Consider the following 6,069-nt stretch of genomic DNA (forward strand, 5'->3'; position numbering starts at 1 on the left):
GAATTTCACTTCCCGATTCAATGTCTGTGTTTTCCGTAGCTGTCTGTTTCTACCTCCACTGTCCAGGCTCCATGCACCGTGTCTCTTCAATGGTGCAAACATGATACAATTGGGGTGGATGGTAAGGTGGTATTAGTTCTTGTTTGCATAAGCAATCCCATTTTCGGGCTACCCCTTTCGTGCTAGTGTGACAAGCTGGAGAGCAACTGTACGGTATGTTCTCGTTTGAGCGCATCTACACTGAGCACTCGAAACACATGGAACTATGGAATCCGGGCCCATACTTCATAAGAACATACTGACGCACTCATCCCGGCAATCTCATGCCATTATGCGCTGCCTCGCCCATCGCTCTCCCTACCACTCTGGGACACAGTGGTGAAGTTGATTCAATTATCCTTGGACACTTCTCACAAGAAGGCAGACCCACAGAAAAGCATAGAGTGGAATGGAGTAACAGAAAGAGCACTCGAGTGCTTTGCTGGTGCGGGTGAAATCAATTAATGTGGTCTTCCTTTTTGATTTACTTTTCTTTGCTGGCTATGAGTTTTTGTTTGTTGCAGCTTTTTGCTATTTCTTGTCATGTAAACAAAAATTAATCTCACGTTTCTACCAGACCAAACCGTTAAATAATAATTCAAAGGGAGTAGCGAGATTATTCCTGAATACAAACAAGCAAATAAAACGTTTTTGATGATTCCGGTTGTCGTGTGTTTCGTTCAGTTATTCTAACAATCTGTAATTTGTGCTATGCTATGATTTCTTGAAATCACGCTCCTGTTCAAATCGTTTCTTGTACAACCAAACAAGCAATCAAGAAAGGATGCCACGCATTTCCTCATAAACAACATTATTTGTATTAACAATTGGCTTTTAGAAAAAACTGATTGGTAGAACTTTACAAATAGATAAAATATAACCATTCGGCCATACTTGCAGTGAAGTTTCGATAATATAATATCATTTTGGAAATGAAAATTCAGCAAGCATATTGTGCAAATGAAATTAATAGGAATTTTACAAAAATAACGCATGAATGTTATTTATTCCAACTAGTGATGAAATCTATTTGAATCGGTAAAATCAAATATTGCGTTAAACTAAACTATGCTAAACTTTCTCAATTATCAATTTTCCAAACGAAAGAGGTAAAGTTTTTGGGATTCGATAGTTATATGGCCATAAATAAACTTGCTATAATCCAGCAACAAATAGTATGTTAGGTACTGAAATAGCTTCAGAATATGATTGACATCTGAACCATGTTATCATGTCACTAGTTTTTATAGAAATAAAGCTTTGGCAGCTGAGTCGAATCAGACTGTAATGCTTGCCCATGTTACAGATGGTAAAAAACAATAATGAAGGTAATCTTCATTAAACATGATAGTTTACTGAAAATGAATCCCACATTTACATCATGTGCTTTTTACATGCATTATAAAATATTTTCACCAAGGCTTTAATGCATTGCAATGAACATATTTATGATGATTTTTTACAGCGGTTCCATGGTAGAGTCGTCAACTCAAACGGCTTAATAACATGCCCGTCGTGGGTAGTAGCCTAGAATCCCCGTTCCCCCGTAGCAAAGACTGACTCTCCGGTTGCGTGGTATTAAATAAAGTCTCGAAAGCCTGCGTAGGCCGGCATGACCGCTTAGGACGTTTACGCCAAATAAAAGAAGAAAAAGGAATTTTCACAGTCTGATATTTTTCAGTTTCCTTATTCAATTAATTGTGACAGTGTATGCCAGAATGTTTTATGAAAATTGTAGATTAATTTTCACAAGCATTTTTTCACACACAATGCGTGAAGCGCAATCAGTTCATTTTATTCAGTTCAAATTAACAAAAATAATTGAAGGTAAAATAATAATATCGTAAGGGATTTGGGTTCAAGTTCAATTTTAATAAAATAATGGTAAGTATTCAATCTTGCGATGAACACCTTGCTGTAGTGTTTGGGCAACATCCATATCATATTCTTTCTATATATTAGATAGACTATAAAATCGGATAAATCCTAGGAAGCCTATATAGGCCGGCATGACGTTATACGGGTTTAAAACAAAAAAGCTACATATTTTAAAAATAGCAAATATTACGTAACGATGAAATGTTAAACTACCGGCAAAACATGTATCAATATGATTATTATTTTATGTATGTCTATCTAACAAGGTAAAGGTGCTGGTGTACAACATTTTTAATTTAAGATATGTACTTGTTTGCGAAGTGAAATTACCATACTTAAATAATAGAGTAATAGCTTGAAAACTAACACGCATATTAACGTTATCAGGTGGTCCAAATTTCGCATCAATTGAACCGTATCCTCAACCAAGCACCGTTCGACACGAAAAACCACTTCCCTTTAACCTTAACCGAACAGACAATGACTATGAAAGCAGTCTTTCGAGCTACAGTTACTAAGTTATCGTTAATTTTATGATGATTTTTACTGTTATTTTTATGTGCTTCCAAAACTGCTACCCGTCGCCAGTTCTTTTCGGTTTGGTACAGATCCTTCCCTCACTTCATACACCACGGTTCATTTGTCCTTGCTGGGCGAAAGGACGAAAAAAAGCTTCGAACGATGTACGGAGATGGAAAATCTAACGTTAGCAATCTCGAAATAGAAGCAAAAACTCGCCAGCACGATATGGTACCCTTAACGATCATTTCCGCTGAGAAGCGCCACTTTGACGATGCCTCAGTGAGTGCTTAGCGAAGCAACTGGAGCGTTGAGGTGAGACTAAAATCACCTCGCTAGATGGATTTGGGAGAGGTTTTTGGGTCCCATTTTTATACCAACTCAATCCAACGAACATTATCTTAATCGACCGTAAAGCTTTCGTCCGCCACTTCGAATCTGTCATCGCTGGTGATGGTGATGTCCGGTAGGTAGCTATGTTCCCATAACTACTAGGTGTATTCCCCGTAGGCAGCGTTGTAAAGCAGAATGGCGTTGTACCTGATTCTCGGCTAAATACTCTTGGGAGATTATTTCATACAACTCACCTGTTTTTTCATTCTTGATAGTACAAGAATACGAGCAGCAATGTTAGCATAGAACGATCGGTTCAAGCATTTCCAAATAGCTATCATATATTTAACACTTTACCTTCTAACTCTAAATTTAACTCTTTGCTTTGTGTGTGTATTTTTGCTATTTTGTCATACACTTAACACACCAAATGCAATTCGCATGTCCCTAGCCTTAGTCGAGAAAATTAAGCAAATAGTTTATGAGAAGTGTATTTAATGATGCATTTATATTCTTCCTAAACTGAAAGATTTCTCAACTTAAGCAATTCATTTTTTTTTACATTTGTTTTATATGTTATATTGTACCTCGCAACCAATACCATTTCTACACGTGTTGAATATTTTCTATCCAATTGAGTTACCAAAAGTTCATGGCAAACTTTACTCTGCGTAGTTACAATTTGTCGAAGAGTTGCAGACAAAAGCTATACGAAAGCCTAAACTGTGCAGAGCAAGTTATGTAAAAGTATACGCGTAACTTCGGCCAAACGTGACCATGGAGGGCGTGGGCTTTCAATGTATGCAGTTTCCTGATAGACCATGTTTGCCCAAGCCGTACGTACTTGCCGTTAACTAGCGTGTCAACAGAAAAGTTGTGCTGCGTGTTCTTGGTCGAGGTGGTAAAGTCCATACTGTACACACGCACATACTGATGCCCAATTCGGAAAAGCAAGTAAGTTGTACCGTTCGATGCATCGGTTCTATGTGGCCAGCGTTTTGAAGATTTTATGGCAGCCAACGTCACCCACTGAGTCGACTGATTCGTTAGACTTTGTGGTTATTCTGTTCTGCTCATCTTGCAGCAGTAGCAGCAGGAGCTAGCACGGTGTGATAGGGCGTCACAGAGTTCGACAAGATTCACAGGTAGGAGTCGATGTAGCGAAAGTTTCTTACGCGCGCTATAGCAAGTTGAGAAGAATTTTGTGCTACAATTAAGATTCGGTGCTAACTGGTCACAACTACAGGTGAACTTTACAACGAATGGTAGCTATTCTGTTAAGAGTGGCAGTTCCCCTGACTAACTAAGTTTCAGCCAATTTTCTGTTCTTTTGCCAGCAAAACTACATTACCCAACAATGGAGTGTAAAGGCAACACAATTTGGTTGAGGTAACCGATTGGAAACATCATTTTCCAAAGTAATGGTATAGCACGGTAGAGAAAACTTGACAATGCGATAAAACTTTACAGCGAAAATCACCTGCACAAAAGGTAGCAAAGTTTTATAACTTTAAATTTATTATCAATCAATTATTATCATAATTTTGCGTATGATGTTCGACATTCGATTTACAGCATCATATGGGAGTTTGTATCATATTGTTTATAGATATGATTATCATGTTCGGTGCATTTTTATACAATTTCATTACAGGGAAAGTTATACTTGATTCATATCAATGGATTATGGCACACATAAGACGAATTGTGACAGCTAAATTTCCTCTGAATATCTCAGTGCATCGAAACAAACAATGAAGCATAATCAAAACACATCACGGGCTACAATATTCAAGTAAACTTTGATTTTCTTTAGTATTATTTAGAAATCATACCCAAATCAGATCGTCTTTTATTCAAGAAGATAATATAAAAACCAATTTATATTTAATATAATTTTCGCTATTCATTTTTAAATGAGCTTCAACGTTTTGATTGCCTTCTCTAGTTTCGTATAATTATTGTATTGTATTGGCTCAAAATTAACTGTTGAACAAAAAACCATGCATTGATGTCATGTATGATTCAAGAAAACTAGCTTGTATCTCCTACGTAGTGCTGATTAAACAAGCAATGATGCGCATGATATCCATTAATAGAAGCATATTTATTGCAGAAAGCTAGAAAGGAACACCAGCCGAAAGCATATTCGTCTGATAAAACAGCGACCGTCGATTGCAAATGATGGACGTGTTCAGTCATATGGTGCCTTCGTTTCGGCCTTGTTCATTCGAGAGAAATCGGATCGTTAGTATTCCCTAATCACTCCACATCGTCGGAGATGGACCGGATTGGCCGTGAGTGAGAAAGCTTGTTTGTGGATCAAAGCATCATTCCGATATTTAACCTATAGTGAATCATTGAATAAGATAGTGAAAGCACCATCCGGGTTATGGATGTTGGTCAAAATGGCCATATTTCGAAGAAGGATGACCCATAAATTCAGAAGGCAAAGAAGTTTAATTTTAGATTTGCTTGAACGAATATGTTGGAAGAAACTATGTAACAGGGAAGTAAAATAATAATCATTTAATATTGAGTCCTTCATTAAACACATGAATCATTTTCTCCCTCTCCAAATCATTTTCTCTGGTCATTTTTCATATATTTTGCATATTTATTAACCTCATAAGCCCACTCGATATATGCAGGGGTCAATACGATTTCATTCATGTGTCTACCACCTGTAATCACGTAACTTTTCGGCCAACGTAATATTCGAGTCACATGCAAAATTTAACTATAAATCATGTGAGTTTCTCTCCCACACAAAATAAATTGCTCCACGTAATGAAAGGTACAACTTTGAAGGCTTTGAGCGTATGTTGTGCTTCTTAATGTGAAATCGTAATACGAAATCGTTATGCGCTGACATTTGAACGCATATTGAATGCCATGTCACGGTGGTATGGAAGACCATCACCAGAAAAGCAGTTATGAAACATCATGGTTCATCGCTATAAGGTCGTTTCTTTTGATAAGTTTGTTTTGCCCTGCTTCGTTTACGCACTTTAAATGTCGTCGTACCCTTTCATGCAGGACATATTAAATACGACGCACCGTTGTGATTCGGTTTGCTGGTGCTATGTAACGATGATTTGTGAAATCATTTTACATAATTTATGACGTGCCGTTTAATTTGATTGTTACAAATTTATTTTCATGATAAATGTGTAGCGTATTTATGTTTGGTATCAAAGTGAAACGACAATTTCGTACATGAGAGAGGCTGAAAAAACTTATGTGGAAAAAGGGGAAAAAATGAACAGAATAAAACAGTTATAATGTTATATAGCTTTA

The sequence above is a fragment of the Anopheles merus genome, chromosome 3L (genome assembly GCF_017562075.2).
Source record: "Anopheles merus strain MAF chromosome 3L, AmerM5.1, whole genome shotgun sequence".
NCBI classification, from domain to species: domain Eukaryota; kingdom Metazoa; phylum Arthropoda; class Insecta; order Diptera; family Culicidae; genus Anopheles; species Anopheles merus.